The sequence below is a fragment of the Pongo pygmaeus genome, chromosome 6 (genome assembly GCF_028885625.2).
Source record: "Pongo pygmaeus isolate AG05252 chromosome 6, NHGRI_mPonPyg2-v2.0_pri, whole genome shotgun sequence".
Taxonomy (NCBI): Eukaryota; Metazoa; Chordata; class Mammalia; order Primates; family Hominidae; genus Pongo; species Pongo pygmaeus.
In genome coordinates this window covers 30,141,939-30,166,218 of record NC_072379.2, presented here as the reverse complement: position 1 = coordinate 30,166,218, position 24,280 = coordinate 30,141,939, and the positions used below count along the sequence as shown (strand labels likewise).

Here is a 24,280-nt window from a genome sequence, read left to right as displayed (position 1 = left end):
TCTGCCTGCCTGGGCATCCCAAAGTGCTGGGATTACAGGTGTGAGCCACCACACCCAGCCTTCAAAAGATCTTTCTACCTCAGTCTCCCAAGTAGCTGGGACTCCAGGCATGCACCACCACACCTGGCTGAGTTTTCTAATGTGTTTCCAGTATTTTTTTTTTTTTGAGACGGAGTCTCACTCTGTCACCCAGGCTGGTGTGCAGTGGCACAATCTTGGCTCACTGCAAGCTCTGCCTCCTGCGTTCAGGCCATTCTCCTGCCTCAGCCTCCTGAGTAGCTTGGACTACAGGCGCCTGCCACCACACCCAGCTAATTTTTTGTATTTTTAGTAGAGATGGGGTTTCACTGTGTTAGTCAAGATGGTCTCGATCTCCTGACCTCGTGATCTGTGCATCTCAGTCTCCCAAAGTGCTGGGATTACAGGCATGAGCCACCACACCCGGCCATGTTTCCAGTCTTTATAACATTAGGATCTGATGGACTTAGACGTCCCAGTTCCCAGGATCATGGTAAGCAGAATACTTTCTTTCTTTTTTTTTTTTTGGCTGGGCATAGTGGCTCACACCTGTAATCTCAGCACTTCGGGAGGCTGAGGTGGGCGGATTGCTTGAGCTCAGGAGTTTGAAATCAGCTTAGGGAACATAGCATAACCCCATCTCTAAAAAAATACAAAGATTAGCCAGGCGTGGTGGCACATACCTGTAGTCCCAGCTACTCAGTAGGCTGATGTGGGAGCATCGCTTGAGCATGAGAGGTTGAGGCTGCAGTGAGCTGTCATTGCATCACTGCACTGCAGCCTGGGGAACAGAGCAAGACCCTGTCTCAAAAAAAAAAAACAAAAAAAAAGTGGGTAGTAGAAAAGTAACATTAGAAGGCTGGGTGCAGTGGCTCACGCCATCAATACCAGCATTCTGGGAGGCTAAGGCCGGCAGATCACCTGAGGTCCGGAGTTCGAGACCAGCCTGGCCAACATGGCAAAACCCCGTCTCCACTAAAATACAAAAAATTAGCCTGGTGTGGTGGCATGCACCTGTAATCCCAGCTACTCGGGAGGCCGAGGCAAGGAAATCGCTTGAACTCCAGAGGCAGAGGTTTCAATGAACCGAGATTGTGACACTACACTCTAGCCTGGGCGACAGAACAAGACTCTGTCTCAAAAACAAACAAACAAAAAAAAAAAAAAAAAAAGGAAAAGAAAAAGAGAAAAAAGAAATAACATTTGATATATATGGACCCAGAAGCTAATGTGTATGAAATAGTTTGAGTCATCAGAGAAGTACAATTGTAAGCATATAATTTCATTCTTCTTGCTACCCAGTCATAATGTGTCATCACTCGTAACAGAACGGCCTCAATCATTTGGTGTGTGCAATCTCACACACACAGAATTTTTATTTTGTTTCATTTTGCTTGCATGTTTTAGAGACATGGATGTGCTCTGGCACCCAGGCTGGAGTGCAGTGGTGCGATTATAGCTCACCGCAGCCTCCAACTCCTGGGTTCAAGCAACCCTCCTGCCACAGCCTCCTGAGTAGCTGGACACGGGTGCATGCCACCACACCCAGCTAACTTTTTAAAATAGAGTTTGCATTTTTATGATAATTATATGCACTAGAAGTTATTACAATTCTTGTGTTTATAGGGTACAAACCTGTACCAGTACTATAAACAATGATAGTATCTTTTCATGAAGTCACAGCCCAATGTATCAGTTCACATATTTTTTTTTTTTTAGACTGAGTCCCACTTTGCCTCCCAGGCTGGAGTGCAATGGCGCAATCTTGGCTTACTGCAATCTCTGTCTCCTGGGTTCAAACGATTCTGCTGTCTCAGCCTCCCGAGTAGCTGGGATTACAGGCATGCAACACCACACCCAGCTAATTTTTGTATTTTTAGTAAAGACCGTGTTTCACCATGTTGGCCAAGCTGGTCTCAAACTCCTGACCTCAAGTGATCCACTGCTTCAGCCTCCCAAAGTGCTGGGATTACAGGCATGAGCCACCACATGCAGCCAATTTTTTTTTCTTTTGAGACAGATCTCACTCTGTTGCCCTGGCTGGAGTACAGTGGCACCATCACATCTCACTGCAGCCACGACCTTCTAGGCTCAAGCGATCCTCCCATTTCAGCCTCCCAAGTAGCTGGGACCACAAGCATGTACCACCGTGACCTGCTCATTTTTAAATTTTTGGGTGACATTTTGGGGTCTTTGTTTCTCAGGCTGGTCTGTCTCAAACTCCTTGGCTCAAATGATTCTCCCACCTCAGCCTCCCAAAGTGCCGGGATTAAAGGTGTGAGCCACCCTGCCCGGTCTCCTGGTGCACTTGAAATATAATTCAAACTCCTTACTATGGCCAAGAAGGCTTTGTGTGACCCAGCCCCTGCTCAATTCTTACTCTCATTCACCGTTCTCCAAACAGTCAAGCCACTTTCTGTTCCTTAAAAGCCCATTCCTGCCTTAGAGACTTTGCATGTGTAGCTCCTATAATTTCCGCTTCTTTGTCATTAAAGCCTCACCCCAAATGTCGCATCCTCAGTGAGCTCCCCTCTGCCTTTTTAAATTATGATAACTAACCGTAGATGTTAACCAAATATTTATTTCTCCCTCTTTTTAGACACGAAGTGGAACTGCATGTCTTTGACCCTGTCATGTGAGGGGTGACTGTGTGACTTTTTGGTCAATGAAATGTAAACAGCGATTTTTTTTTTTTTTTTTTTTAGAGAGAGAGGTTCTCAGTCTGTCACCCACGCTGGAGGGCAGTGGCACGGTCTCGGCTCACTGCAACCTCTGCCTCCCAGGCTCAAGCAATCCTCCCAACTCAGCCTCCCGAATAGCTAGGACTACAGGTGCATGCCACCATGCTGGGCTAATTTTTTGTAGAGACGGGGTTTTGCCATGTTGGCCAGGCTGTTCTCAAACTCCTAAACTCACGTAATCTGCCCCCTACTTGGCCTCTCAAAGTGCAGGGATTACAGGCATGAGCCACCATGCCCAGCCTTAAGCAAACAAAAAACAACAACAACAAAGAATTTTTTTGAGGCGAATCTCACTCTGTTGCCCAGGCTGGAGTGCAGTGGCATGATCTCGGCTCACTGCAACCTCTGCCTCCCAGGTTCAAGTGATTCTCCTGCCTCAGCCTCTCGAGTAGCAGGCATTACAGGCGTGTGCCACCACATCTAGCTAATTTTTGTATTTTTAGCAGAGAAGGGGTTTCACCACATTGGCCAGGCTGGTCATGAACACCTGACCTCAGGCGATCCACCCACCTCAGCCTCCCAAAGTGCTGAGATTACAGGCATGAGCCACCATGCCCAGCAAACAGCGATATTTTTAAAAGCCAACGCCTGATTTTCTGCAACCCTTTTTCCTGCCTTGGTGATCATGGAAGCACAAGTGAAATTGAGCATCCATCCCTCAGCTGGGATCCCTGAGCAACTTATGGAAATCAAAGCCCTCTTTCCAACCTGTCATGTATGTGTAGCATGAATGAGAAATAAGTCTTTTATTGATTCAAATAACTGAGGTTTTGGGGTTGTTTGTTACTGCAGCTTAATTATCCTGTCCTGACTGATACACCACGTGCCAGACAGACCCTCATCTGGGGGCTCTACCTGTATTATCTCATCTACTTCTCACAACAATCCGATAAAGTAGCTCATCCTCTTAGGTTGTTATAAAGGAACAGCTGAGGCTGGGTCATTGGTCTCTTTTTTGTCAAAAAGAGATTTGTCTGGCTCATGGTTCTGCAGGCTGTACTAGAAGCATGGCCCCAGCATCTACTTCTGCTGCAGTCTTGGAAGCTTCCACTCACGGCAGAAGGGTGAAGGGGAGCTATGTGCAGATCACATGGCAAAGGAGGAAGCAAGAGAGCGGAGGTGCCAAGCTCTTCCAACAACCAGTTCTTTAACTTTTTAACTTTTTGTTTGTTTGTTTTAAATGGAGTTTCGCTCTTGTTGCCCAGACTGGAGTACAATGGCATGATCTTGGCTGACAGCAAACTTCACCTCCTGGGTTCAAGCAATTCTTCTGCCTCAGCCTCCTGAGTAGCTGGGATTACAGACATGCGCCACCATGCCTGACTAATTTTTTATTTTTAGTAGAGACGGGGTTTCTCCATGTTGGTCAGGCTGGTCTGGAACTCCCGACCTCAGGCGATCCAGCCGCCTCGGCCTCCCAAAGTGCTGGGACTACAGGCGTGAGTCACAATGCCTGGCCCATTTCTTAACATATTAGAGGATTGTGGCCCTGTGTTGAGCTAGTGGATTGGTGCCATTTTTCCAACAGCGTGTGCTCATGTGGTGTCTTTGTGTCACATTTTGGTAATTCTTACTGTATTTCAAACTTTATTTTTTTGAGATAGAATCTTACTCCACTGCCCAGGCTTAAGTGCAACGGTTTGACCATAGCTCACTGCAGCCTCAACCTCCTAGGCTCAAGTGATCATCCTGCCTCAGCCTTCTGAGTAGCTGGGATGACTGCCTTGTGCCACCATTCCTGGCTAATTTTTAACTTTTTTTGTAGACATGGGTTCTCACTATGTTGATCAGGCTTGTCTCAAACTCCTGGATGTCCAGCAATCTTCCCGCCTCAGCCTCCCAAATTGCTGGGATTACAGGCGTGAGGCACCATGCCTGTTTCTTTTTTTTTTTTTTTTGAGACAGAGTCTCACTCTGTCGCCCAGGCTGGAGTACAGTGGCATGATCTCAGCTCACTGCAACCTCTGCCTCCCGGGTTGAAGAGATTCTTCTACCTCAGCCTCCCGAGTAGCTGGGGCTACAGGCATGAGCCACGGAGCCCAGCCCAGCTGTTTTATTCGTCCTTCTTCCTTCCTCCTTTCCTCCTCCTGTTTCTTTTTCCTCTTCCCTCCTTCCTCCTTTCTTCCTCCTCCTCTTTTTTTTCCTCCTCCCTCCTTTCAGCTTGCTGCCTCACCGCCTCCCAAACTGCTGGGATTAAAGGCATGAGCCACCACACCTGGCTGTTTTTTCTTTCTCCTCCTCCTCCACCTTTTTTTCCTCCTCCTCCTCCACCTTTTTTTCCTCCTCCTCCTCCTTCACAGGCGTGAGCCACCTCACCTGGCTGTTTCCTCCTCCTCCTCCTCTACAGGCATGAGCCACCATGCCTGGCTATTGCCAGCCATGGAACATGCCTTTTTCTTTTTGTTCTGTTCCTTCTTTTTCTTATTTTTCTCCTCCTCCTCCTCCTCCTCCCCCTCCCCCTCCCTCTCCTCCCCCATCAACCTCCCCCACTCTTCCTCCTCTGGCATGAGCCACTGGGCCTGGCTGTTTCCTCCTCCTCCGCCTTCTCCTTTTTCACAGGCGTGAGCCACTGCATCTGGCTGTTTCCTCCTCCTCCTCCTCCTTTACAGGCGTGAGCCACTGTGGCTGTTTCCTCCTCTTCCTCTACAGGTGTGAGCCACCATGCCTGGCTGTTGCGAGCCAAAGAGCCTGCCTGTTTTTGCCTCCTCCCCCTCCCCCTCCCCACCTTTCTCCCTCCTCCTCGTCCTCTACAGGCATGAGCCACAGGGGCTGGCTGTTTCCTCCCCCTCCTCCTGTTTCTTCCTCCTCCTCCTTTACAGGCATGAGCCACCACATCTGGCTGTTTCCTCCTCCTCCTCTTTGACAGGCGTGAGCCACTGCGGCTGTATCCACTCTCCCTCCTCACTTACAGGCGTGAGGCACCACGCCTGGATGTTTCCTCTCCTCTTCCTCATTTACAGGCATGAGCCACCTCACATGGCTGTCTCCTCCTCCTCCTCCAACTCCTCCTCCTACTTTACAGGCGTGAGCCACCACACCTGGCTGTTTCCTCCTCCTCCTCCTCTACAGGCATGAGGCACTCCACCTGGCTATTTCCTCCTCTTCCTCCTCCTCCTTTACAGGCGTGAGCCACATCACCTGGCTATTTTGTCTTCCTCATTTACAGGTGTGAGCCACCTTGCCTGGCTGTTTCCTCCTCCTCCTCCTGTTCTACAGGCGTGAGGCACTGTGCCTGGCTGTTTCCTCCTCTTCCTCTACAGGCCTGAGGCACTGCACCTGGCTGTTTCCTCCGCCTACTCTATAGGCATGAGCCACCTCGCCTGGCTGTTTCCTCCTCCGCATTTACAGGCATAAGCCACCATGGCTGGCTGTTTCCTCCTCCTCCTCCTCATTTACAGGCATGAGGCACTGCGCCTGGCTGTGTCGTCCTCCTCATTTACAGGCGTGAGCCACCTCGCCTGGCTGTTTTCTCCTCCTCCTCTACAGGCGTGAGGCACTGTGCCTGGCTGTTTCCTCCTCCTTTACAGGCATGAGCCACCTCGCCTGGCTGTTTCCTATTCCTCCTCCTCCTCATTTACAGGCATGAGCCACCTCTCCTGGCTGTTTCCTCCTACTCCTCCTCTACAGGCGTGAGACACTACACCTGACTGTTTCCTCCTCTTCCTCATTCACAGGCGTGAGCCACCTCACCTGGCTGTTTCCTTCTCTTCCTCCTCCTCATTTACAGGTGTGAGCTGCCTCACCTGGCTGTTTCCTTTTCCTCCTCCTCATTTACAGGTATGAGCCACCTCACCTGGTTGTTTCCTCTTCCTTCTCGTCATTTACAAGCATAAGCCACCTTGCCTAGCTGTTACCTCCACCTGCTCCTCATTTACAGGCGTGAGCCACCATGCCTGGCTGTTTCCTCCTCCTCCTCCTCCTCCTCCTCCTCCTCCTCCTCCTCCTCCTCCTCCACAGGCGTGAACCACCTCGCCTGGCTCTTTCCTACTCTTCCTCCTCTACAGGCGTGAGGCACTGCACCTGGCTGTTTCCTCTTCCTTCTTTACAGGTGTGAGCCACCTCACCTGCCTCTTTCCTCCTCATTTACAGGCGTGAGCCACCTCGGCTGGCTGTTTCCTCCTCCTTCTCTATAGGCGTGAGGCACTGTGCCTGGCTGTTTCCCCCTCCTCCTCCTGGCTTTATTTTCCTCCTCCTCCTCCTCCTCCACCTCCTCCACCTCCTCCTTCTCCCCCCATCCCCCTCTCCCTCCGCCTCCTCCTTTACCAGCATGAGCCACCTTGCCTGTTTCCTCCTCTTCCTCCTCTACAGGCGCGAGCCACCACACCTGGCTGTTTCCTCCTCCTCATTTACAGGCGTGAGCCACCTCGGCTGGCTGTTTCCTCCTCCTTCTCTATAGGCGTGAGGCACTGCACCTGGCTGTTTCCCCCTCCTCCTCCTGGCTTTATTTTCCTCCTCCTCCTCCTCCACCTCCTCCACCTCCTCCTTCTCCCCCCATCCCCCTCTCCCTCCGCCTCCTCCTTTACCAGCATGAGCCACCTTGCCTGTTTCCTCCTCTTCCTCCTCTACAGGCGTGAGCCACCACACCTGGCTGTTTCCTCCTCCTCCTCCTCTACAGGTGTGAGCCACCTCGCCTGGCTGTTTCCTCCTCCTCCTCATTTACATGTGTGAGCCACCTCGCCTGGCTGTTTCTTCCTCCTCCTCTACAGGTGTGAGCCACCTCGCCTGGCTGTTTCCTCCTCCTCCTCCTCCTCTACAGGTGTGAGCCACCTCGCCTGGCTGTTTCCTCCTCCTCCTCCTCCTCTACAGGTGTGAGCCACCTCGCCTGGCTGTTTCCTCCTCCTCCTCCTCCTCTACAGGTGTGAGCCACCTCGCCTGGCTGTTTCCTCCTCCTCATTTACAGGCATGAGCCACCTCGCCTGGCTGTTTCCTCCTCCTCCTCCTCATTTACATGTGTGAGCCACCTCGACTGGCTGTTGCCGCCGCCTCCTCCTCCACCTCCTCCTCCATCTCCTCATTTACAGGCGTGAGCCACCTCTCCTGGCTGTTTCCTCCTCCTCATTTACAGGCATGTGGCACTGCGCCTGGCTGCGTCCTCCTCTTCCTCATTCACACGCATGAGCCTCCTCGCCTGGCTGTTTCCTCCTCCTCCTCCTTTACAGGCGTGAGCCACCATGCCTGTCTGTTTCCTCCTCCTCCTCATTTACAGGCAGGAGGCAGTGTGCCTGGCTGTTTCCTCCTCCTCCTCCTCTACAGGCCTGAGCCACCTGCCTGGCTGTTTCCTCCTCCTCCTCATTTACAGGCATGAGCCACCCTGCCTGGCTGTTTCCTCCTCCTCCTCATTTACAGGCATGAGCCACCTTGCCTGGCTGTTTCCTCCTCCTCCTCCTCTACAGGCCTGAGCCACCTGCCTGGCTGTTTACTCCTCCTCTGTTTTTTCTTCTTCCTCCTCCTCCTCCTCCTTCTCCTCCTCCTTTACAGGCATGAGCCTCCTTGCCTGGCTGTTTCCTCCTCCTCCTCCAACTCCAACTCCTCCTCTACAGGCATGAGCCATCACGCCTGGCTGTTTCTACCACCACCACCACCAGGACCACCACCTCCTCCTCCTCTTCCTCCTCCTCCTCCTCTTCCTTTACAGGCGTGAGTCACCTCACCTGGCTGTTTCCTCCTCCTCCTCTTCATTTTATTTTATTTATTTTTTAGACAGAGTCTTGCTCTTGTCAACCAGGCTAAAGTGCAATGGCATGATCTCAGCTCACTGCAACCTTCCCCTCTTGGGTTCAAGCAATTCTGCCTCAGCCTCCCAAGTAGCTGGGATTGCAGGTATCCACCACCACTTCCAGCTAATATTTGTATTTTTAGTAGAGACAGGGTTTTACCATGTTTGCAAGGCTGATCTCGAACTCCTGACCTCATGTGATCCACCCGCCTTGGCCTCCCAAAGTGCTGGGATTTCAGGCATGAGCCACTGTGCCCAGAATAACAATAATAATAATAATTATTATTATTATTTGAGACAGAATTTCCCTCTTGTTGCCCAGGCTGAAGTGCAATGGTGTGATCTCCACTCATTGCAACCTCCACCTCCCGGGTTCAAGCAATTCTCCTGGCTCAGTCTCCCAAACAGCTGGGACTACAGGCATACACCACCATGCCCGGCTAAGTTTTTGCATTTCAATAGAGACAGGGTTTCACCATTTTATTCCGGGTGGTCTTGAACTCCTGACCTCAGGTGATCCACCCGCCTCAGCCTTCCATAGTGCTGGGATTACAGGCATGAGCCACCACGCCCATCCTATAATTATTATAATAATATCTGTCACACTGATCTGTGACCAGTGATCCTTGATGTTACTATTACATTGGTACAAAAGTAATTGCGGATTTTCCCACTGAAAGTAATGGGACTAGGCCAGGTGTGGAGGCTCATGCCTGAAATCCCAGCACTCTGGGAGGCCAAGGTGGGTGGATCACCTGAGTTCGGGAGTTTGAGACCAGCCTGATCAACATGGTGAAACCCTATCTCTACTAAAAATACAAAAATATTAGCCAGGCGTGGTGGCGGGCACCGGTAGTCCCAACTACTTGAGAGGCTGAGGCGGGAGAATTGCTTGAACCCGGGAGGCAGAGGTTGCAGTGAGCCGAGATCACGTCACTGCACTCCAGCCTGGGTGACAGAGCGAGACTCTGTCTCAAAAAAAAGTAAGATCAACAATGGAAGCAGAGAGAGACCTGAAGATGCTACACCACTGCTCTTGCAGACGGAAGAATGAACTACAAGCCAAGGAATGCAGGTGGCCTCTAGAAACTGGAAAAAAACAGGGAAATGGATCCTTCTCCAGATCCTGGCTGACACTTGATTTCATCTCAGAAAAACCAATTTTAGACTTGTGATGTCCAGAATTATAAGATAACACATATTACGTTGAGTCATTGAATTCATGGGTTAGGCCGGGCATGGTGGCTCATGCTTATAATCCCAGCACTTTGGGAGGTTGAGGCAGGTGGATGGCTTGAGCTTAGGAGTTTAAGACCCCATCTCAGTTTTTAAAAAATAAAATAAATTTATTTAAAAAGTTTGGTTTCTCTTTTTTCTTTTTTTAGGAAGGAATCTCACTCTATCACCTAGGCTGGAGTGCAGGGGCATGGTCTCGGCTCACTGCAACCTCTGCCTCCTAGGTTCATGTGATTCTCCCACCTCAGCCTCTCAAGTAGCTGGGACTATAGGCACATGCCACCACGCCCAGCTAACTTTTGTATTTTTAGTAGAGATGAGATTTCACCATGTTGGCCAGGCTGGTCTTGAACTCTTGTGGTCTCAAGAGATCTGCCTGCCTCGGCCTCCAAAAGCACTGGGATTACAGGTGTGAGCCACCATGCCTGGCCAAAATCATTATTATTATTATTATTTTTTATTTGTGGTAATGTATTACAGCAGCCATAGGAAGCCAGTACTGAGCTTTGGTGTAAATAGATGTTAAAAGACAAAGGAAGAGAAAAAGATCAAGCCAGTTGATAGCAGAACAGGAGAGGCAAATGTGAGTAGTAGCTCAGTCCTGGAGAAGAGCTATGCAAATCCTGCATCTCCCTGAACTAAGACAGGCTCGTTCCTTCCAGTGGGGTCAGACCACATGTGTTCAAGTTCATGGGTGACAGGCACTGGTCAGCTAATTGTAGTTTGGTTAGGGAGAAAACCTTTTTCCTTTCTTTTTTTTAGAGACCAGGTCTCACTCTGTTGCCCAGCCTGGAGTGCAGTGGTGTGATCATACCTCCCTGCAGCCTCAAGAAGTCCCAGGCTCAAGGGATCCTCCTTCCTCAGCCTCCTGAATAGCTAGAACTACAGACATACACCACCACAGCTGGCTAATTATTCATTCTTTTTATTTTTTGTAGAGAAGAGGTTTTGCTATGTTGGCCAGGATGGCTTCCTACCTTGGGATCAAAAGATCCTTCCCTATCAGCCTCCCAAAGTGCTGGGATTACAGGTGTGAGCCACCATACCCAGTGACAGGAACTTTTTAATGGAATTGTCTAAAAACAGATTTCCCACTTAGAATGGGGTATGCCCCATCGATGGAGGCAGCAGAATTGTCACCACAGCAATCTTCTGGTTCTCTATTCCAGTTCTCCTTGTGTTATAGGTATTACAATGATTATTTTAATACTATCTGCTGTTTCATGGACATAAGGCCTTCCTTCATTTCTGAGAATAGATTTTTAGACACTCTCTCTGGATCAGCACTTCTGGAGTCCCCTAGGCATAATATGATTTCTCTCCATATTAGCAGAAACTAACCGAGCCCCTTTTACCTAACAGAAGGAGAATCAGAGTTAGTCTCAGGTTCCAACATCGAATATACTGCAGGTCCATTTGCCCTCTTCTTCATAGCAGAATACATGAATATCATCATAATAAATGCCCTAACTACTACAATTTTTCTAGGAACATTACACACTATATATTCACCAGAACTCTATACTACATATTTCATTACCAAGAGCCTCCTCTTAACTTCCCTATTTTTATGAATTCAAACAGCATATCCCCGTTTCGGCTACAATCAACTCATATACCTCCTATGAAAAACCTTTCTACCACTTACACTAGCATTCTGTATATGACATATCTTAATACCCATCCTAATCTCCAGCATCCCACCTCAAATGTAAGAAATATGGCTGACAAAATAATTACTTTGATAGAGTAAACAATAGGATTTCAACCTCTTATTTCTAGAACTATAGGAATTGAACCCACCCCTGAGAATCCAAAATTCCCCATGCTACCTATCACACCACGTCCTAAGATAAGGTCAGCTAAATCAGCTATCAGGCCCATACCCCGAAAATGTTGGTTACACCCTTCCCGTCCTAATTAACCCATTAGCTCAACTTATTATTTACCTTACTATTTTTACAGGTACTCTTATCACAATGCTAGGCTCACACTGATTTTTCATCTGAACAGGCTTAGAAATAAATATATTAGCCCTCATCCCAATCTTAATTAAAAAAATAAACCCCCGCTCTACAGAAACAGACACTAAATATTTCCTTATACAGGCAACCACATCTATAGTCCTCATAATAAGTATTCTCTCCAATAACCTGTTTCAGACAGTGAACAATAATAAATACTATTAATCAATTTTCATCCTTAATAATAATAACAGCCTTAGTAATAAAACTAAGGATAGCCCCTTTTCACTTCTGAGCTCCAGAAGTAACTCAAGGAACTTTCCTAACATCCGGTATCCTCCTCCTCACATGACAATCTAGCTTCTATTTCGGTTATACATCAAATTTTTCCATCAGTAAACACGAACATCCTATCTCTCTCAATCCTACCTATTACGGTGGGCAGTGGAGGAGGACTTAACCCAACACAACGACGTAAAATTCTAGTCTACTCCCCAATTACTCACATAGGTTGAATAAGAGCAGTACTAATATATAACCCAAACATTACCATTTTTAACCTATTTACTTCATCTTAACCACCACTGTATTCCTAGCACTCAGCCTGAATTCAAGCACCACAACCCTATCACTATCCCACGCCTGAAACAAATTAACATGGTTAGTATCTATAATTCTATCAATTATCCCTAGGAGGTTTACCTCCATTCATAGGATTCCTGCCTAAATGAATCACCATTCAAGAGTTTACAAAAAATAAGTCTTATTATCCCAATCATTATAGCTATCATAACTCTACTCAATCTGTATATTTACATATGCTTAGTTTACTCCACTTCAGTGACAATATTCCCCACATCCAATAATATAAAAATAAAATGATAGTTTGAAAACACAAAACCCGTATAACTTCTCCCCCCACTTACCATCTTCTCTACCCTCCTCCTACCAATCTCTCCAGTAACGCTACCTATAATCTAGAAATTTAGGTTAAGTAAGTCCAAGAGCCTTCAAAGCTCTTAAAAAGTGAATTATACTTAGTTTCTGCAAAAAACCTAAAGACTGCAAAACTGTATTCTGCATCAGTTGAATGCAAATCAATCACTTTAATTAAGCTAAGCCATGGCTAGACTGGTGGGACTTAAACCCACAAAAATTTAGTTAATACCTAAACACTCTATCAACTGGCTTCAATCTACTTCTCCCGCCTCTGGGGGAAAAAGGCAGAGAAGCCCCAGCAGGATTGAAGGTGCTCCTTTGAATTTGCAATGCAACATGAAAATCACCTCGGGGCTGCTAAAAAGAGGCCTTGACCTCTGTCTTTAGATTTACTGTCTAATGCTTACTCAGCCTTTTTACCTTTTCTCACTTCACTTATGTTCACCAACTGTGGATTGTTCTCATCCAACCATAAAGATATCGGGACATTACACCTGCTATTTGGTGCATGAGCAGGGATAGTGGCTACAGCCTTAAGCCTCCTTATTCACCAACCAGGCACTCTACTAGGAGATGATCAAATTTACAATGTCATCTTTACCGGTCATGCATTTTTCATAATTTTCTTTATAGTAATACCAACTATAATTGGAGGTTTCAGCAACTGGTTAATCCCTCCGATAATTGGCGCCCCCAACATAGCATTTTCCCGGATAAATAATATGAGTTTCTGACCCCTCTCACCCTCTTTCCTACTATTACTTGCATCCACTGTAGTAAAGGCTGGCGCTGGAACCGGCTTAACGGTCTACCCCCCGCTTAGCAGGAAACCTAACACACGCAGGAGCCTCTGTAGATTTACCCATCTTCTCACTCCATTTGGCAGGTGTCTCTTCTATTTTAGGTGCCATTAACTTTATCACAATTATTAACATAAATCCTCCACCTATGTCCCAATGTCACACACCCCTTTTCGTCTGATTAGTCCTAATTACAGCAGTTCTCCTACTCCGTTCTCTGCCAGTCCTAGCCACCGACACTATAATACTGTTAACTGACCGCAATCTTAATATTACTTTTTTCGACCCAGCTGGTGGAGGCAAATCCTATTGTATATCAGCACTTACTCTGATTCTCTGGTCACCCCAAAGTCTATATCCTCATCCTACCGGGCTTCAGGATAATTTCCCATATCACAACATACTATTCTGGAAAAAAAGAGCCATTTGGGTACATGGGCATAGTGTAAGCCATAATATCAATTGGCTTCTTAGGGATTATTGTATGGGCTCGCCACATATTGACAGTAGGAACAGATGTAGATACATGAGCATACTTCACCTCTGCTACTGTAATTATTGCTATTCCTACTGGTGTCAAAGTCTAGCTGATCAGCTACACTACATGGCAGTAACATCAAATGATCTCCCACAATACTCTAAGCCCTGGGATTTATTTTCCTTTTTACAGTAGGAGGTCTAACCGGCATTGTACTAGCCAATTCAACACTAGATATTGTTTTACATGACACATATTATGTTGTAGCCCATTTCCTTATGTCTTATCAATAGGAGCCGTATTTGCTATTATAGGAGGCTTTGTCCACTGATTCCCCCTATTTTCAGGTTATACACTTAATCAAATCTGTGTTAAAATTGACTTTGCCATCATATTTAGAGGTGTCAGTTTAACTTTTTCCCCCGCAGCATTTCCTCGGCCTATCCAGTATGCCTCGATGTTACTCCAATTATCCCAACGCATACACCACATGAAATATTATTTCATCCAGAGGCTCATTTATTTCCCTAACAGCAGTAATGCTAATAATTTTCATGATCTGAGAAGCCTTTGCTTCAAAACGAAAAGTTCTAACAATTGCACAACCATCTACCAACTTAGAATGACTGTATGGCTGTCTAACACCCTTTCACACATTCGAAGAACCAACCTACATGAGGACCTAAGTGAAAAAGGAAGGAATCGAACCTCCACAGACTGTTTCAAGCCAATCCCATAACCTCTGTAAGTTTCTCGATATTAGCAAAATTATTTCATAACTTTGTCAAAGTTAAGTTATAGGTTAAGCCCTATATATCTTAATGGCCCATCCAGTTCAATTAGGTCTTCAAGACGCTTCATCCCCTTTTACAGAAGAACTGCTTACCTTCCATGACCACACTCTTATAATTATTTTCCTAATTAGTTCCCTGGTTCTATACATTATTTCTCTAACACAACAAAACTAATTCATACTAGCACCACAGATGCCCAAGAATTACAGACTGTCTGAACTATCTTGCCTGCCATCAGCTTAATCTTAATTGCCCTCCCATCCCTACGTAGCCTGTATATAACAGATGAAATCAATAACCCTTCTCTCACTGTTAAAACAATTGGACATCAATGGTATTGAAGCTACGAGTACACAGATTATGAAGAATTAAGCTTCAATTCTTATGCTTCCAACAGCTGACTTAAAATGAGGAGAACTTCGACTCCTTGAAGTCAATAACCAAACAATCTTCCCAAGAGAAATTCCCATCCGTATGTTAATCGCACCCGAAGATCTCCTGCACTAATGAACTATTCCCTCACTAGGGTTAAAAACAGATGCAATCCCTGGACGCTTAAACCAATTTGCCTTACCTGCTACATGATCAGGCATCTACTACGGACAATACAATGCTCAGAAATTTGTGGATTTAACCACAGTTTTATACCTATTGTTCTAGAATTAGTCCCATTAAAAACTTTCAAAACTTGGTCTATATCTGCACTATAATATCACTGTAAAGCTACCCCAGTGTTAACCTTTTCAGTTAAAGACTGAAAGAAATCACACCTCTCTACAGTGAATGCCTCGACTAGATACTTCCACACGACCTATTATTACTATATCAACAATCATAACTTTATTCTCCATTATTCAATTAAAACTATCAAAGTTCATTTACCACACACCCCCTACACCAAAAATAATTAAAACACAAAAACGTTAACAACCCTTGAGAACTAAAATGAACTAAAATCTGCTCACCTCATTTACTGCCCCAACAATCCTAGGTTTACCCTCAGCAGCACTAATCATCTTCTTTCCCACCACACTACTTCCAACCTCCAACTACCTAATCAATAACCAACTGATTTCTATTCAACAATGACTAGTTCAACTTGTTCTAAAACAAATAATAATCACACATACTATTAAAGGATGAACCTGATCCCTTATACTAATATCCCTAATTCTCTTTATTGCCTTAGCCAATCTCCTTGGGTTTCCACACCACTCATTTACACCAACTACCCGATTATCAATAAATCTCGGTATAGCAATCCCCTTATGAGCAGGCACGGTAATCACAGGCTTCTACTTGAAAACTAAAAACTCCTTAGCTCACTTCCTACTACCAGGCACACACATTCCACTTACCCCTATACTAGTAATCATCAAAACCATTAGTCCACTTATTCAACCAATGGCACTAGCTGTACGTTTAACAGCCAACATTACAGCCGGTCACTTACTCATACACTTAACTGGAGGAACCACACTGGTATTATCAACTATTAACCTTCCCACAGCTTCAATCACCCTTATTATTCTAATTCTATTGACCACTCTCGAATTCGCTGTGGCCCATATCCAAGCTTGTGTCTTTATGCTATTAGTAAGCCTTTATTTATATGACAACACATAACGACCCACCAAACACACCCCTATCGTTTAGTCAAACCCAGCCCTTGGCTGTTAACAGGGGCTCTCTCAGCTCTCCTAATAACATCTGGCCTAGCTATTATGATTTCACTTTAACTCTATTACTCTTTTAACCTTAGGCCTACTAAACAATACACTGACTATATATCAATGGTGACATGACATTATCTGAGAAAGTACATTTCAAAGCCACCATACAACAACTGTCCAAAAAGTCCTCCGATATGGAATAGTTCTATTTAATATCTCAGAAGTAATTTTTTGTTTTTCTTTTGCTGGGTTCTTCTGGGCATTCTACCATTCTAGTCTAGCCCCAACTCCAGAACCAGGAGGACACTGACCCCCAACAGGCATTTCTCCCTCGACCCTCTGGAAGTACCTCCCCCCCCCCCCGAATACATCTGTATTACTTGCATCAGGGATTTCAATTACTTGAGCCCATCACAGCCTAATAGAAAATAATCAAAAACAAATAATTCAAGCACTACTTATCACAATTACCTTCGGTATTTACTTCACCCTCCTACAAGTCTCAGAATACTTCGAGGCTCCCTTTGCTATTTCTGATGGAATTTATGGCTCAACATTCTTCACACCTACAGGCTTTCACAGACTTCACATCATTATTGGATCAACATTTCTCACTATCTGTCTCCCCTGCCAATTAAAATAACACTTTACATCTAGCCATCACTTCGGCTTTGAAGCCGTGGCCTGATATTGACACTTTGTAGACGTAGTATGACTATTCTTCTATATTTCTATTTACTGATGAGGATCTTACTCTTTTAGTATAAACTGTGCCATTGACTTCCAATCAGTTTCGACAACATCTGAAAAAGAGTAATTAACCTGCCCTAGCAGTCAACGCCCTATTAGCCCTATCACTAATAGTTATTACATTTTGGCTCCCACAACTTAATATTTATATAAAAAAAATCCAGCCCCTATGAATGCGGATTTGACCCACTACCCTCCACCCACATTCCCTTCTCCATAAAATTTTTTCTAGTAGCCATCACATTCCTCCTATTTGACTTAGAAATTGTCCTCCTACTACCCTTGCCATGAGCCCTTCAAACAAGCAACCTGACACTAATAATCAGCACAGCCCTTATACTAGTTATCATTTTAGTCCTAGGGTTAACTTATGAATGAACTCCAAAAGGATTAGATTGAACTGAATTGGTAGATAGTTTAAGTCAAAATACATGATTTTGACTCATTAGATTATGATAGAACATATTTACCAAATGCCCTCTATTTGTATCAATATCATATTAGCATATACCACATCACTTCTGGGGATATTAATCTTCGATCCCACCTGATATCATCCCCACTATGCCTAGAAGGAATAATATTATCATTATTCATCATAAATACCCTTATAACTTTAAATATACATTTCACCCTAGCATTCATAATACCCATTACCCTCCTAGTATTTGCTGCCTGCGAAGCCACAGCGGGCCCTGCCATACTAGTTTCAATTTCCAACACCTATGACCTAGACTATATACATAACCTAAATTGACTTCAATGCTAAAAATTATTATTATTCCAATAATTATACTGCTTCCAATAAAATGACTCTCTAAAAACTCTATAATCTGAAGCAATATGACTATTCACAGCCTAATCATCAGCTTCATTGCCCTATTATTTTTTAATCAATTCAATGACAATCTATTCAACTTCTCATTAACTTTCTCTTCTGATCTGCTGACATCACCCCTTCTAATCTTAACAGCCTGACTACCACCTCTTATAATTACAGCAAGCCAGTACCACCTCTCCAGTGAGTCACCTCCATGGAAAAAGCTCTATTATTTCCATATTGATTTCCCTATAATTTTCTTTAATTATGGAATTCACAGCCACAGAGCTAATTATATTTTGTATTCTCTTTGAAGCTACATTTATCCCTACCTTAATTATTATCACCCCCTGAGGTAACCAACCAGAACGCCTCAATGCAAGCTCATATTTCTTATTTTATACACTAGTGGGATCTCTTCCCCCTGCTTATTATACTTATTTATACTCAAAATACCTTCGCTTCACTGAACACGATAATAATATTTACCACCCAAGAACTGTTAATTTCCTGATCCAATAACCTTATATGATTAGCATGTATTATGGGTTTTACAGTAAAAATACCCCTACATGGACTTCACCTATGAATTCCTAAAGCCCACGTACAAGCCCCTATTGCAGGCTCAATAGTACTTGCAGCGGTTCTCCTAAAACCAGGCGGCTATGGCATAATACGGCTTACCCTTATCCTCAGCCCCCTGACAGAATATACACCTTACCCCTTCCTCCTGTTATCCTTATGAGGGATAGTTATGATAAGCTCTATTTGTCTATGACAAACTGATCTAAAATCACTTATTGCATATTCCTCTGTAAGTCATACAGCACTTGTTATTATGGCTATCCTCATTCAAACTCCCTGAAGCTTTACCGGTGCAATCACCCTCATAATTGCCCACAGACTTACTTCATCCTTACTATTCTGCCTAGCAAATTCAAACTATGAGTGAATCCACAGCCGAATCATATTACTCTTTTGAGGTCTTCAAACACTACTCCCACTAACAGCCTTTTGATGACTTATAGCAAACCTTACTAACCTTGGCTTACCCCCCACCATTAATCTAATAGAACTCTTTGTAAGGGTAGCTTCATTCTCCTGATCAAACATCATCAATAAGCTTATAGGACGAATATATTAATCACAGCCCTTTATTCCCTATATGTGCTTATCACAACACAAGGAACACTTACAGATTACATTAACAGTATTAAACCTTCCTCCACACGAGAAAATATGCTAATACTTGTACACCTTGCACCTATTCTCCTATTATCACTAAACCCTAAAATTATTATAGGTTTTATACCCTGTGAATATAGTTTAATCAAAACATTAGATTGTGGGTCTAGTAACAGAAGTCTGCAATTTCTTATTTACTGAGAAAGTATGCAAGAACTGCTAACTCATGCCCCCGTGCCCAACAACATGGCTTTCTCAAGTTTTAGAGGATAAGAGATATCCATTGGTCTCAGGAACCAAAAATATTGGTGCAACTCCAAATACAAGTAATAATCATGTATTTTTCCATTACTGTAAACTTAATCTCCTTAACCTTACAATCATTACTACCTTAATCAACTCTCACAAGAACTCGTATCCATATTAGGTAAAAATATCTACCGCATGCACCTTCACCATTAGCTTCATTCCCACAATGTTTGTGTATATAGACCAAGAAGCCATCATCTCAAACTGATATTGAATAACAATCCAAACCTTAATCTCTCACTAAGCTTCAAACTAGACTACTTCTCCATAAAATTTATCCCAGTAGCACTATTTGTCACCTGATCTATTAGAGAATTCTCAATATGGTATATAAAATCAGATCTCAACATTAATCAATTTTTCAAATATTTATTTTCCTCACTACGATCTTAATTCTAGTTAGAACCGCCAACAACCTTTTTCAACTTCTTGTCAGATGAGGAGGCATAGGAATTATGTCTTTTTTTACTGATTGGCTGATGACATGGCCGAGCAGATGTTAATACAGCAGCCCTCCAAGCGATTCTATATAACCGCATTGGTGATATTGGCTTCATTTTAGCTATAGCATGATTCCTCTCATCCTGCAATACATAAGAACCTCAACAAGCATTTATCCTAAATCCTTCCCCCGATCTTCTTCCATTAATTGGCCTTCTCTTAGCAGCAGCGGGAAAGTCAGCTCAATTTGGCCTCCACCCGACTTCCTTCCACCATGGAAGGCCCAATCCCAGTCGCAGCCGTACTCCACTCTAGCACTATAGTTGTAGCAGGAGTTTTCCTGCTTATCCACTTCCACCTTTTAATAGAAAATAGTATATTAATCCAAATCCTTACACTGTGTTTAGGGGCTATTGCCACCTTATTTACAGCAATTTGTGCTCTAACACAAAATGTTATCAACAAAATCATAGCATTATCCACCTCAAGTCAACTAGGCCTTATAATAGTCACAACTGGCATTAATCAAGCACACCTAGCATTCCTACATATCTGCACCCACGCCTTTTTTAAAGCTATATTATTTATATGTTCAGGATCCATCACCCATAACCTCAACGATGAACAAGATATCCGAAAAATAGGAGGACTATTTAAGACTTTACCCCTTACTTCCTCCTCTCTTATTATTGGCAGCCTAGCACTTACGGCTATGCCTTTCCTCACAGGCTTTTATTCTAAAGATCTCATTATCACAACTGCAAACACATCATATACCAAAGCCTCAGCCCTCTCTAGTACTCTTATTGCCACCTCCCTAACAAGGATCTATAGTATCCAAATTATTTTCTTTGCTCTAATAGGACAACCTCACTTCCCAACCCTAATCAGCATTGATGAAAATAATCCTTCCCTAATAAACCCAATTAAATGCTTTATAGTCAGCCGTATCTTCCTTGGGTTTCTCATCACCAATAGCATTATCCCTAACTTCATCCCCCCAAACAACCAAAACTTACAGCCTTGGGTGTAACCATCCTAGGACTCTTACTGGCAATGGAACTTAGTTTTATAACTAATAATCTTAAGATAACATATCCATTACAAACATTCAACTTCTCCAATATATTAGGATTCTACTCAATCACAATTCATCGTACAACCCCTCACTCAAACCTATCTACAAGCCAAAACCTGGCATCACTTCTGCTAGATCTAACTTGACTAGAAAAGTCCATACCAAAGACAATTTCACAGACCCAAATCACAGCCTCCATTACCATAACTACTCAAAAAGGCCTAATTAAATGTTATTTCTTCTTTTTTTATTCCACCCTTTTTAACTTTACTCTTAATTGTCTACTCTATTACCCCCAGGTAATTTCAACTGCAACATAAATACAAACAAACAATGTTCAACTAGCAACCACCACCAGTCAACACCCACAATTATATAAAGCACCAGCACCCACGGAATCCTCACAAATCAACCTTGGCCCCTCACCCTCAAAAATTATTCAACTTCCCACACTAATAAAATTAACTATGATTACCACCCCATCATACTCACCATTCATCAAAGTAACACCACCTCTATTGGTATCCCCAGTAATAAAGTTCCTAAAACCTCAATACTTGATCCTCATGCCTCAGGGTATTCCTCAATAGCCATCACTGCAGTATATCCAAAAACAACCATCATCCTCCCCAAATAAATAAAAAAGACTATTAATCCCATAAAAGCCCCACCATAATTCAACACAACACAACCTACAGCACCACTAAGAATTAACCCTAAACCCCCATAAATAGGAGAAGGTTTAGAAGAAAAACCTACAAATCCTGTAACAAAAGAACACTTAATAAGAATAAAGCATATGTCATTATTCCCACATGGGTTATAGCCATGACTAATGATATGAAAAACCATCACTGTACTTCAACTATAAGAACACTAATGACCATTATATGTAAAACAAACCCACTAATACAAATCATTAATTACTCATTCATTGATCTCCCCACACCATCTAATATCTCTATATGATGAAACTTTGGCTCACTTCTTGGTACCTGCTTAATCCTCCAGATCATCACAGGGTTCTTTCTGGCCATACACTACACACCAGATACCTCATTTGCTTTCTCTTCAGTCGCCCATATTAACCGAGATGTGGACTACAGCTGAAGAGTCCGCTATTTTCACACTAACGGCTCTTCAGCACTCTTCATCTGACTCTTCCTACACATCGGCGGAGGCTTATATTATGGGTCATTCATATATTTAGAAATCTGACATAGTGGCATTATCCTTCTACTCACAACCACAGCAACAGCATTTATAGGCTATGTTCTTCCATGAGGCCAATGAATCCATTGTTCTTCCATGAGGCGCTGCAGTAATCACAAACCTACTATCAGCCATCCCATATATTGGAACTGACCCTGTCCAATGAATCTAAGGTGGATTTTCAGTTGACAAAGCCACTCTTACACGATTCTTCACCTTCCACTTCATCTTACCTTTCATCATCATAGCGCTAACACTTCTCCACCTTTTATTCCTACATGAAACAGGGTCTAATAATCCTTCAGGAATTTCATCACATTCTGACAAAATCACCTTCCACCCTTACTACACAACCAAAGATATTCTAGGTTTAATTTTTCTCCTCCTCCTTTTAATAATTCTAGTACTGTTTTCGCCTGACCTCCTGGGTGACCCAGATCATTACACCTTAGTCAACCCCCTAAATACCCTGCCCCACACTAAACCACAGTGATACTTTTTATTTGCATATGCAATCTTATAATCCATCCCCAATAAACTAGGAGGCGTACTGGCCCTTCTATTATCCATTCTCATTCTAGCAGTTATTCCTGCACTCCACACATCCAAACAACAAAGCATCATATTCCACCCATTAAGTCAGTACCTGTTCTGAATCTTAGTCACCGACCTATTCACACTCACATGAATCAGAGGACAGCCAGTTGAACAGCCTTTTATTACCATCGGACAGATAGCATCTATGATACATTTCTCTATTATTCTTGCCCTCATACCACTCACCGCCCTAATCGAAAATGAACTACTTAAATGAAACTGCCCTTGTAGTATAATCCAATACATCAGTCTTGTAAAGTAGAAATGGAGAGTCCCCTCCCCAGGGCAACTCAGAGAAAAAGCATTCCCACTTCACCATCAACACCCAAAGCCGAGATTCTAATTAAACTATTCTCTGTATTCTTTTTGGCACGCATTTTAACTACTATGTAAGTGCTGACCATCAACACTAATACATTAATACTTTTATGTACTTTGTGCATTATTGCTAGTCTCCATGAATATACAGCACTATCAATGCCTGATTGTACACAGTATAGTCTCAGATTATATGACATTACAAGCTTGCTCCACATGAATATAAGTATTAGCAATTTCTTAACTATCGTACATAATACTACACTTACATATAGAACTAGTTCCACATGGATATCGACCAGTACTCAAAATCCCTAATATTACATAGTACATTCATTGGTTCATTGGACATAGCACATTTCAGTCAAAACCACCCTCCCAACATGGATATCTCCTACCAAATTTTGGTCTCTTAATCTACCAACCTCCGAGAAATCATCATCCGGCTCGGGTGTGTTACCCTCCTCGCTCCAGGCCCATAATACATGGGAGTGACTATACTGAAACTATACCTGGCATCTGGTTCTTACCTCGGGGCCATAAAACTAAGATTGCCCACATGTTCCCCTTAAATAAGACATCTCGATGGACTAGTGACTATCACCCTATTAACCAGTCAAGGGAGAACTGTCACGCATTTGGTATTTTTTTTTTTTTTTTCTTTTTTTTTTTTTTTTTTTTTATCTTTTTTTTATTATTATTATTATTATTATTATACTTTAGGTTTTATGGTACATGTGCGCAATGTGCAGGTAAGTTACATATGTATACATGTGCCATGCTAGTGCGCTGCACCCACCAACTCGTCATCTAGCATTAGGTATATCTCTCAATGCTATCCCTCCCCCCTCCCCCCACCCCACAACAGTCCCCGAAGTGTGATGTTCCCCTTCCTGTGTCCATGTGTTCTCATTGTTCAATTCCCACCTATGAGTGAGAATATGCGGTGTTTGGTTTTTTGTTCTTGCGATAGTTTACTGAGAATGATGATTTCCAATTTCATCCATGTCCCTACAAAGGACATGAACTCATCCTTTTTTATGGCTGCATAGTATTCCATGGTGTATATGTGCCACATTTTCTTAATCCAGTCTATCATTGTTGGACATTTGGGTTGGTTCCAAGTCTTTGCTATTGTGAATAATGCGGCAATAAACATACGTGTGCATGTGTCTTTATAGCAGCATGATTTATAGTCCTTTGGGTATATA

The 24,280-nt window shown here is 43.7% G+C and overlaps 2 pseudogenes; one reads left to right on the top strand and one right to left on the bottom strand.

The window, feature by feature from the left end:
- LOC129040195 (beta-glucuronidase-like) overlaps positions 1–24,280 on the bottom strand; it is a 63,274-nt pseudogene that overhangs the window by 32,261 nt on the left and 6,733 nt on the right.
- Positions 19,341–23,153, top strand: LOC129041498 (NADH-ubiquinone oxidoreductase chain 5-like; annotated as a pseudogene).